Below are 12,398 nucleotides of genomic sequence, written 5' to 3' on the forward strand. Positions count from 1 at the left end.
GTAAACAAGGCAGACTGTCATTCTGTGCGTACAGAAGACATGGATTCTCTCTTCAAATAGTAAAAGCACCTATTAGTAAGTTAGTAAGCACTCCCTAGGCATACATTTAAACTCTTTGATTGCCAATATTAACCCTTCCCTGCCAGTGTCCATAGTACAGTAACAGTGCATATTTTTAGCACTGATCACTGTATTAATGTTACCGGTCCCAAAAAAAGTGCGGGTTAGGTGTCCAATTTGTTCGCCCCCAATATCACAGTCCCACTACAAGTCGCTGATCGCGTCCATTTTGCGCTTTTGCGCAAACCAATATACATTTATTGTAGTGATGGTGAGACAGCACTCAAATTATTACTACATAGTGCTAAATACTTCAAAAAATCATTTGTGAATCAAATAAATCACTCCAGATAAGTAAATTAAAATAAAAATACAATTAAATTATTAACATGGCTATTTCACAATCTGATAGAACCAGTGGGTTACCCCTAAAGTTCTCAAATCATAAAGTGACTGTGCTTATAACAACAGGTACAATGCACATATAGTCCTTATAACTTTAAAAAGTGCTGGTGCAAATAGTGCAAAGGCAGTCCTGGGTGATTTTTAAAGTGCTTGGTGCTCAGTGGAGATGGATGTCCACATGCAAGATGAGGGAAAGGAATCCATCACCTAGTGTTCACCCACTTACCAGATGACCCCTTGGGGCCTAGCGTGTCGCACGAGCGCACAATTTACAGTAAAAGCAACGCAGTGCAGTATAGCAAAAAATGGTCTGGTCAGGAAGGGGGGTAAACCTTCTGAGGGTCAAGTGGTTAAACAGCTCTGTTTTTATTCCAGGTCTCAATGTTAAGGATGTTGCTTGGTGAACTAACAAGAGCCTCATACTTATAGAAGATAAGTGTAACAATCAAGGGATTTTGTCAAGGTCAATATTACACGATAAATTCCAAATTTCAAACACAGAATTGTACAACTGAAATCAAATAACTTAATTTCATCAAATCTTTTGGATGCCAGGTAGATTCAGTATCAAGGACAAACTGCCAAAGTTCCTTGACGCTTCTCAGGGGGGAACAGGGATCTTGATAAAGAAATAGATCTGAACGAACAGCACAAAAATGGGATTTTTGACTTACCGTAAAATCCATTTCTCTGATGTTCATTGACGGACACAGCTCCTGGTATTCATAACCACTGGGTTATACTGCCCCCTACAGGAGTAGGACACTAGGTAGAAAAATATTCTGGCTACACCCATGGGCAGTCCCAGGGGGTATAATCCCTCTCTCTGCTATAGCCACTCAGTTTTGTAACAAGCAGTGTCAAGAGAATAATAACTCCACAGAGGGGTGGGTGCTGTGTCCGTCAATGAACATCAGAGAAATGGATTTTACGGTAAGTCAAAAATCCCATTTTCTCTTTTGTTCATTGAAAGACATAGCTCCTGGTATTCATAACCATTGGGATGTCGTTGGAAGAAGACTACCAAAGCCGACAACTGGCCCTTGATAGTACTCAAGGCCAATTTCTGGTCAACCCCCCTGCCGAAGGAAGGTTAAGATCCGAGCCAACGAGAAGGAACCCCAAGAGAGTCACACCACACAATGTACGTTTTCCACGTATGATGGTAGATCTTCCTTGAAGTAGATTTCCTAGCTTTCAACAGTGTAGGAATCACCGACTCAGATAAACCCCTATTCTTCAGCACCTGGCATTTAACAGCCAAGCCGTCAAAGCCAGTGACTGTAAAGCAGGATGGAAGGTGGGTCCTTGGGACAGAAGATCCTCCCAGAGAGGAAGCTTCCAAGGAACATCAGCAACCAGTCTCACCAGATCGGCATACCAAACCTGGCGAGGCCAGTCTGGAGCCACTAAAATGACCGGAATTCCTTCTGCCTCGATCCTGCATAGAAGTCTGGGCAGAAGCTTGAGAGGAGGGAAGGCGTAAATCAGCCGATACTGACCCCCACAGAGCCACCAGCAGTCTGTGGCGTCCACCAGAGGATCCCTTGACCAAACCACAAACCTCTGTACCTTTTCTGTAGAGCCCAGATGCCAACAGATCCAATTTGGGGATGCCCCACCTGTGACATAGCTGATGAAACACCTCCAGATGAAGGGACCACTCCCCGTTGTCCAACATCTGCCGACTTAGATAATTTGCCTGCCAATTTCACATCCCGGGAATGTGTACGATGGAGAGAGCTGGAACGAACCGTTCTGTCCACCCTAGAATGCCGGCTACCTTCAGAGCCAGCAGGACACTTCTAATGAGAATGCTTGCCAAGGACGCCTCCACAGCCAGATAGGCTGGCATCTGTGGTGACCACTGTCCAAAACAAGGGGAGGAAGGATTTCCCCAGCCGAAGCGTCGGAGAATGAAGCCACCATATCAAGGACTCATTTCCCGACTCAGCCGAATCAGATTTTCCAGAGAATGGGGAGTCATGTCCCATTTGATCAGAATCTCCCTTTGCAGGGACCTCGTATGGAACTGTGCAGACGGAACTGCCTCTAAGGTAGACACCATAAGGCCCAGCACCCGCATGCAAGTCCGGAGGGACGACCACCTGTTGGACAGCAGGAGGCGAATTGCAGCCATGCAATGGTTGTCCAGTGGAAAGAGCACTCTGGCTAAAGCCGAGTCCACAGTCAGGCCCAGATAGTCCAGCTTCGTGAACTGAGGGGGACTCCGCTCACAGAAGGAGATTGTCCAAGTAGCCCAGTACCATGATCCCCCCATTGGTGTAGCAAGGCTAGCACCGGGGCTAACACTTTTGTGAAGACCCGTGGAGCAGAGGCAAAACCAAGGGGTAACGCCACAAACTGATAATGCTCCTCTCCCACAGTAAAGCGGAGAAAATGCTGGTGACTGGCACATTTTGGAATGCGAAGGTAGGCATCCTTGATATCGATACAAGCAAGGAAATCCTCAAAAGTTCCCAAAGACCTCATGAGTCACCAGGGGCAACCCACAAAAAAGTGTAAAACACGGGACAACCCCCACCGTGCTGACAGCACCACCTGGTCGCCAGGCACAAAACCCCCAAGCGATCCTCAGCAGAAGGGGAGAGGACCCAACCAGACTCATCACCCAGAAAAACAAGCATCTGCAGCCACCAGGATAATCTGCATACACGTGCGGTGACCAGGAAGTAAAATCATCCAAGATTGAGCACCAGGGGATGAGGAGGAGCTCCCACCGCCAAAATCGCCACCCACTGGACTCCACTGTCATGGCCGCCACTATTTTCAATGGCAAACAACCACAGAATGGCCACTGGACTAAACAAACACGGCCGCTGTGTATAGAACACACACAGGCTACAACAATATGGCGGCACTACGAGGCATACAGGGACCCAGGATAGTGAGACCAGGCCTTAAGGACAGATCCAGGCAACCCCCTCCTGCACAGTTGATCATCCGGTCGCCAGTGGTGCACCCCCCAGCCAGTTAGTACCCTGCCCCTACCCCTGGAAAGTGGCCAGAACACCCAAACAGCCCCAGCGTATGTAGAAGGGGGGATGAGGGACTCGGGAGGGGGGGGTGCCTGAGGGAAGGAGGGGAAACCAGGGATCAGACCGTCCCGAGGAGGGGCCCACGTCCACCCCAAAACCCTCCGGGGGGAGAGGGAGGACAGATACTCACCATACCAGAAACCAGGCAGGCACCGCTCCAGCCAGAACCCCTCTCCATCAAAATGGGGGGCTGACGGCCAGGAGGAACACTGCGACTCGGGCTGAGACCCCGGATGTATGTGACCTCGCGAGGCATTTAACTCGCAGGCCAGCCCCCGTCCAGTGGGGATATGTCACGGCCGATCTAGGGCGGAGCTGAGGTCTGCACGCGCTCGCTGGCCAGACTGGGGTGACCACTGGATATAGATTATCCAGCCCATCGCCCAGTCCGGCAGTTGACTGTAGATCTCAGGAAAAATCCAGGAGAAAAAAACTGCCAGGGCCAAAGATCCCAGCAAGGAACTAGGTCCATACTCCTGAGGCAGAAAACAACTGACTAGATATAGCAGAGAGAGGAAGTATACCCCCTGGGACTGCCAATGGGTGTAGCCAGAATTTTTTTCTGCCTAGTGTCCTACTCCTGTAGGGGGCAGTATAACCCAATGGTTATGAATACCAGGAGCTGTGTCCATCAATGAACGAAATAGCCTTTTGTACATCAAAATCATATATGAACACTTCATATATCAAAGCAAATGATAAGAATGAGATGAGATGGTATATGGTTTCATCATGATTGACTTCCATTGTCCTAGGAGCATCCCCAATTTGTTTGGAGGTTGTGGAGAAGAAGGCACAGCATATCACATATGATGAACATGCCCAAAAGCAAAATGATTCTGTACCAGAATATATAATATTCCCTTACTGAAACAAACCTCAATAAATCTCCTTTCAGCATTTTGTTAAACCAATTGGGAAGGCTCATGGCAACATTCAAAAATTAATCTTTGATATTCATAGTTGCAAAAATAGCTCTTGTTAGATCCTCTAAATCTACATCTATTCTATTTGAATTGGTTCACTCCAAACTTTCCTAGCTAATGAATGAGAAATTGTCTGCTACCCTGAATGAAAAAACAAGGTCTTTGGAAAAATCTGGGGCCCCTCCCCTGGATAAAATATTTTGGGATAAATGCAAAAAGTTAGGACACCATAGGACAGACACCAGATCTACAAAACCATATCGTAAACATACTTCTTCTCGCTTTATTCCCTCCTCTCCCCACTTATTGTTGCTTGTTTTGCTGAATGTTCTCCTTCCATTAGTTTATACCATGTTCAAATCTACTTAAAGGCTTGGCACTGTAACTAAAAATTACGTAGTTTACCTTTAATATTTACAACAGGTGGTAATAAAGACAACAAAATATGTACTGTTTTTTTAATGTAATTTTTATTGAAAAATTAGAAAGCCTTTGTACAAATTTCCACTCAGTAAGGCATGTGGAATAACAAAGAGCATCATAAAAATTGAATGTGCAAAATAGACACCTCAAAGAAAAAATAAATGTATCAATCAATGAAATAACACAACTGGAAAACAGAGTTAGGTTAACTGGTAACTCTTTTTCTAAGAAGTATTCCAGGGCAGCATCTGAGAGATAGGCTCTACCCATATGAAACAGGAAACACAATAGTCTACCAATACAAAAATGTCAGTCATACCTTCTGCCTCAGTAATATCAAAGCACCAAAGGAACCCTCAGTAAGCTTATGAATCCTCAAAACCCCTTTTATATTGTGGTTTAGGGTGGGAACGAGTGCTGCCTTAGACTTCTTAGAAAAAGAGTTATCAGGTACTTAACTGTTTTCTCGAATCGTCTTCCAGGGCAGCATCCGAGAGGATGTAGCAAGCAATAGTTTCTAGGGAGGGGAAAAATTCTGGAGCACCTTGCGACCAAATATCTGGTCCTGACTGGACAGCTGGTCTATGCAGTAATGCCTTGCAAAGGTATTGAAACTCAACCATGTCGCTGCCCTGCAGATTTGCTCCGGTGTTTCCCCGGCTCTTTCTGCGCTTGATGATGCCCAAGCTCTGGTCGAGTGGGCCATGACTCCAGTCGGCGGGGCAAGGTTTAGTGCTTGTTAGGCTGTCTGATCAGCAAGCTTTATCCATCTGGCTTTAATTGAAAGGTCCTACGAGCAACCAAATAATAATATAAGTGCTGCAAGAACTCCACTAACTCACACAGTGTAAAGATATATAATAAAAAAATGCTGCGCAAAAAATAAATAAATATATATATATATATATATATATATATATATAATAAACTGAATGTGTAATCCCAATCAAAAGGTAATAACTTCAATAAAGTGCCATAGTGCTAAATAAATAATATGTAAAGTCACTAATATTAAATATGTGCAAAGTCCATATTGTGCAAAATATTCCTGTGGAATTACTGCAAAAATAAATGAAGATAATTTCTTACAAAAAGTGCCACTAGTGCTGAGTAGTATAGATGATGAAGCCAGTGCATCCCAGGTGAAAAGGTGACAGAGTATCACAGCACACTGTGTACCCCCTTGTTAGTGGGCGCTCACCTTATATCATGCGACTATGCGATTAAGCTATAGTCGAATAGTGCTTAGTGGGATCTGTCAAGTACTCCCAGGCCAGGCTCTTTCATATACAGCATTTATTTTTGCACTAATTCCACAGGAATATTTTGCACAATATGGACTTTATACATATTTAATATTAGTGACTTTATTTTTTGCACAATATGGACATTGCACATATTTATTATTTAATTAGCACTATGGCACTTTATTGAAGTTATTACCTTTTGATCGGAATCACATTATTGGTTGTTTTTGTTCAAACGGTTTTTATTAAAGGCAAAAGAAATGCGGTACAGAAACAGGCGGTTGAAAGATTAGGTACATGCCTTGATAGTACAAGTCGCATAGAAATACAGAACGGTAGCATATAACAAAAACGAGTAGCAGGTAACAATGCGATACATATAGGGGGTCCTCCCGGCTCTCCGTCTGAGAAGCATAGAGGGCAAGCACTAAATGTAGGTGTGGCCTAGGTCACAATGCATGAATGGACCCCTAACCAGACCTGAAGAAGGGTCTCAACCACAACAAAGATACATATCTAGAGTAGTTGTGCCAGAGGCCGCGTGGGTGGGGGGCATGGCGGGGCTGGGAGGAAATCAGGGTAAATAGGAGAGGCGCATTATTGGTTTTATATACGTTTATATATTCATATTTTTTCACATTGGGCATTTTATATTGATTATATATTACATTTCAATGGTTGGATATAACTGTTTAACATATATTTAGAGTTTAATATTTTTCATGAACACATGCATTGGTGGTTTATTTATTTATTTATATATTCAGGAAATGCTCTGGGATTACACATTCAGTTTATTATATATATATTTTTGGGTAGTTTTTTTTTTTTAATTATTTATCCATCTGGTTATCGTACTTTTCGAGCCTGGCTTTCCTTTGTTGACTCCTGCATGGAGGATGAACAGTGTGGTTGTTTTATGCCACTCTTTAGTTCTCTTGAGGTAGGCTATCAAAATTTTTCTTACATCTAGCTTGTTGTGACTCTTTTCCTGCCATCCATTGAATTTGGAAGGGAGGGAATAACTACCTCCTGAGTTCTGTGGAAAATTGAAGAGACATTTGGTAGGAAGGCTGGGTCTGGTGTGAGGATGATTTTATCTGTCAGAATTAAGCAGTAGGTTCTATCATGGATAGAGCCTGTATTTTGCTGACTCTTCTTGCTGACACAAGCGCCCTAGGAGTACTGTTTTTAGTGTAAGGTATTTATCCGAACATTCCTCCAGTGGTTCAAAGAGTGTGGAGAGGAATCCTTCAAGTACCATGGAGAGACCCCATGTCGGTGTTCTGTTGAACTTCATGGATCTGGCTTTTTTCAATGAGAGAAGGAATCTTCTTATGAGCATGTCTTCAGCCAGCCGAATGTCTAGATGGGAAGAAAGGGCTGCAGATCTGCTCTGGTGTTGCCCAGGCTCTTTCTGCGCTCGATGATGCCCAAGCTCTGGTCAAGTGAGGCGGGGCTCCACTCGGCAGGGCAAGGTTTAGTGCTTGGTAGACTGTCTGACTAGAAGGCTTTATCCATCTGGTTATCCTACTTTTCGAGCCTGGCTTTCCTTTGTTGACTCCTGCATGGAAGATGAACAGTGTGGTTGTTTTACGCCACTCTTTAGTTCTCTCGAGGTAGGCTATCAGGATTCTTCTTACATATAGCTTGTTGTAAGTGACTTTTCCTGCCATCCATTGCATTTTGGAAGGGAGGGAATAACTAACTCCTGAGTTCTGCGGAAAATTGAAGAGACTTTTGGTAGGAAGGCTGGGTCTGGTTTGAGGATAATTTTATCTGTCAGAATTAAGCAGTAAGGTTCTATCATGAATAGAGCCTGTATTTCGCTGACTCTTCTTGCTGACACAAGCACCACCAAGAATACAGTTTTTAGTGTAAGGTATTTATCCGAACATTTCTCCAGTGGTTCAAAGGGTGCGTAGAGGAATCCAAGTACCGTGGAGAGACCCCATGTCGGTGTTCTGCTGAATTTCATGTATCTGGCTTTTTTCAATGAGAGAAGAAATCTTCTTATGAGCGTGTCTTCTGCCAGCCTAATGTCTAGATGGATAGATAGGGCTGCCACTTGAACCTTCAAAGTGTTATGGGAAATGCCCTTGTCCGCTCTTTCCTTTAAAAAAATCTAAGATTGCTGGAATAGTTCTTGTCGGGGTTTCCTTTGTTCTCATACCAAAGACAAACTTTTTCCTCACTTTTTCGTAGGTGGCTCTAGTCACAGGTTTTCTGCTGGCTAAGATGGTGTCAATCACCCTGTTTGACAGACCTTTGTTCTGTAACCTCACCCTTTCAGGAACCAGGCCAAAAGCTTCATGATCTTGTGGTTCGGGTGGTTGACTGGCCCTTGTGATAGTAGGTTCGGCATGTCCGGAAGTGTTAGATGAGGCTGAATGCTGAGGTTTTTTAAGTGACTGAACCATGGTCTCCGAGGCCAGTGAGGTGCAATAAGTATCACTGTAGCCCTTTCTTCTTTGATCTTTTGTTACAACTTTGGTATTAGGGCAGTTGGGGGGAATGCATAACATAGATGGGGAGCCTAGCTTTGGTTGAACGCATCCTTCCCAATATTCCCATCTGTAGGGTTTAGAGAAGAATTTTGGGAGCTTCGTATTTATTTTTGCCACAAACAGATACACCTCTGGCACCTTCCAGACTTGGGTGATCCCCCAACAAAAATGTCTTGATTTAAGGACCAGTCTGTAATTGTATAATATTACAGCTTAAGAAATCTGCCAGGGTGTTGTCGGTTCCCTTCAGATGGATGGCAGAGATGGATCTGATGTTTTTCTCGCCCCATGACAGTGTTGTTTCTGTCAAGTCCATTAGACGGGTTGATTTTGCACCCCCCCCCCCCGTCTGTTCAGGTATGCCACGTTTGTGGCATGGTCTGACTGAATCCTGACATCTTTGCCCTGAATCACTGGTTGGAACGCTTTTAGAGCCTCCCCTACAGCTTTTACCTCCCTCAGGCTTGAGCATGTTTGAGACCAGTGGGGGTTCCATTTTTCTTGTGCGCAGCAGTCTGCCATACGTGCTCCCCAACCCAGAGCGCTGGCATCCATAGTGATCCACATGGGATTGGTCTGTGTCCATCTGTGCCCTTCGAGGTAAATTAGCGGCCTGAGCCCCCACTGGAGTGTTCTTTTGATTGCACAAGGGACCAAGATAGTTGCCTCTAGGGGTGATCGGTTGCCATCCCATCGGGCTAAAATATGATTTTTGTAAAGGTCTCATATGGAGCTGAGCCCAGGTAATGGCCGGGATTGAGGACGTCATTAGTCCCAACACTGTCATGCCCAATCTGATGGTCATGAATTTGGTCTACATCAGGGATACTATTGCTTCCTTGATCTTTTTGACTTTTTCCACCATAAGGAAAATCTTGGTTATTTTGACATCTAGTATGTAGCCCAAGTAAATGACTCTCTGGCTTGGTGTTCGTTGCGGTTTTTCTTCGTTCATGATCCATCCTAAGCCCTGTAAGTAAGATATGCTCTTGTGTGGATTGGCATCCAGCCTGTCTGCTGATTTCACGAAGAATAGTAGATCGTCTAGATATGGCACTACTCCTATGCCTTGCTGTCTTAGGTTTTTTTAAGGCTTGTGTCATTATCTTTGAGAAGATCCTGGGCGCGGAAGAGATGCCAAAAGGCAGAGCTGTGTATTGAAAATTAAGAGTGATAGTTGGACCCTGGACTGCAAATCTTAGGTATCTTTAGTAGATCTTTTTTCGGTATATGGAGATATGCATCTTGCAGATCTACTGTGGCCATGAAAGCTCCCGCTGGGAGGATATTTCTGACCAAGCAGATGGATTACATCCTGAACTTTTTGTACCTTATCTTTTTGTTGAGTGGTTTTAGGTTCAATATGAGCCTTAAGCCCCGTACACACGTACCGATCGTCGGCGAACGATCGGCCGTCTTTTGTCCCCGGGCTGTCGGTGTCTGTTGAAAAGTGCAAAGACAGCACAAGAATTTTGTCCGCCGACTACAGCCGACTGCAGAAGTGATGTCATGTAATGGTTAACTTTCCCTGTGTTTTTTCTTTTCTGAGCATGCCCAGTCTTGCAAATCTGCAGTCTGTCGGCCGAATTCTGTACTGACTGGCGAACAATCGGCCGCTCTGGTGTCGGCATACAAAAATTTTAATGCTTGCATGACAGATTCTTGTCGGCAGAATGTGCGCTGACGGCTGTCGGAGGCATCATACTAACAAGCGTACAATCGGCAGATCGGTCGTCGGCCGACGCTTGTCTGTAGACGATCAGTACGTGTGTACGGGCCTTTAGTTTGCCTGATGGTTTCTTCCTTGCAAATATGTGCGAATAGACTCCTGTCTTTTCTTTCTCTGGCGGTACATGACAAATCTTTGTTTTACTAGATTTTCCAACGTAGATAGAAAGGTTTTTGCTTGGTCTTTGGAGTGTCGTCACCAGATACTTGGTTGGGGGGCGAGTGGAACGTGCTATTGTGTAGCCCCTTGCTAGCATACAAAGAACAAATCAGTTTTTAATGACTTTCTTCCACTGATGAGCAAAAAAAAAAAAAACGCCAATCTGCCTCCCAACTGGATACCGTCATTGCTTTTTGTTCTTTGGAACAGAAGGCTTGGGGATATCTTCCTTGCCTTTTTTGTTTTGTTGTGTCCAGCTCTTTTTTGGTCCCGCCTTATTAAATCTCCTGGACTAACAAAAGGGCTTTTTCCCCTGGCTCTTTTTGGTTTTAGGAAACCCCTTGTTTTTGGCTGGGGTTCTGTCTAAAACGGTTTCGAATTTGGGTCAGAACAATAAATCGCCCGTGAAGGGGATGCAGCATGATCTATTTTTGGAAGCTATGTCCTCTCCCCATGACTTCAGCCACATGGCTCTCCTAGCTGAATTAGGCCAGTGGTCCTGGCTGATATCCTCTCACGGATTCAGCTGATGCGTCCGCTAGGAATGCTGCCGCTGTAGTCAGTGAGGGTGTGGTTTTTACCAGCTCCTCCCTTAGGGTATTACCTTCTAGTAGCTCTTGCAACTGCATCAGCTAAACTAATAGGGACCTGGCTGTGCAGATGGAAGCTATGACTGGATTTAGATTCATGGCTGAAGCTTGCCAAGCTCTTTCAGAAGTGCCTCTATAATTTTGTCAATGGGATCCCTGAGAGTTCCGGAATCGTCGAAAGCCAAGTCAGACTGGTTTTCGACACTGGCAAGAATGCCATCTACTTTAGGGCATTTTGCCCAGGATTTAGTATCCTCCTCTGGGAAAGGATATCGGTGCTTAATCTCAGCTTAGGTAAAGAGCTTCTTTCTGGGTTCGTCCCATTCTTTCTTGGCCAAGTTTTTTGGTCTCATGTACCGGAAATGTTTTTTTTTTTTTTTTTTGGTTGTAACACCCTATATATCTTATCATGTAGAGAAAGCTCTGCAATGTTTTGTTCTTCGATACCCAGTGTATCTGCTATGGCTCTCAATAAATTATCCGTGTCTTCCGAGGGAAACAGCATACCCTCTGATGCTGGATGTTCGGCACCTGAGTCGGAGCATCGGCCATCTTCGAATTCTGAGTTGTCTGAATCAGTTCCCTGCTCCACTTGGCCCACCTCATCCCCGCTGCATGAGGGGATGAGTGTCTTACTGGTAGACTGAGTGCTGGCCTGGCTGGAGCCTCCAGTTTTGCTATGGCTGTACGAAGGGGGTTTGAGCATGCTTTTAATTTCCTTTTTAAGAGAGTCAAGCATGTCCTTAACTACTTTACGACCGGCTCACGAGGATTTACTGCGGCACTCTGTCGCTTACAGGCAAAGCGACGTAGACCTACGTGGCTCGCCCACGAGCCTGAAGGGAATGGTGCGCTCCCACCCCCGCTCGTTCCCTGGGGAGCCAGCACGTGTAACCGGTGGCTCCGATGGCCGCCAGTCACTCGCGATCTCCCGCAGGAGAGGGAGAAAGACAGACAGGGGATGTAAACACAACCCTCTGTCATTCTCCCTAAAGTAAGCACAGAGGCTATGCGATCCTGCTATATAGGATCGCATGTCTCTGTGGTTACTTCACTAGCCACGCCCCCTGACAGTTCGAAATCACGCCCCTAGGGACACACTTAACCCCTTGATCACCAATAAAGTTAACCCCTTCCCTGCCAGTGTCATTTTTACAGTAACAGTGCATATTTATAGCACTGATTACTGTAGTAATGTCACTGGTACCCAAAAGTGTCAAAAATGTCAGGAGACCGATATGTCCGCCGCAATAAAAAAAAAAAGAAAAATAAAAAAAATCGCAGATCACCGCC

This window comes from Pelophylax lessonae (assembly GCF_965119305.1).
Source record: "Pelophylax lessonae genome assembly, chromosome: 1".
NCBI classification, from domain to species: Eukaryota; Metazoa; Chordata; class Amphibia; order Anura; family Ranidae; genus Pelophylax; species Pelophylax lessonae.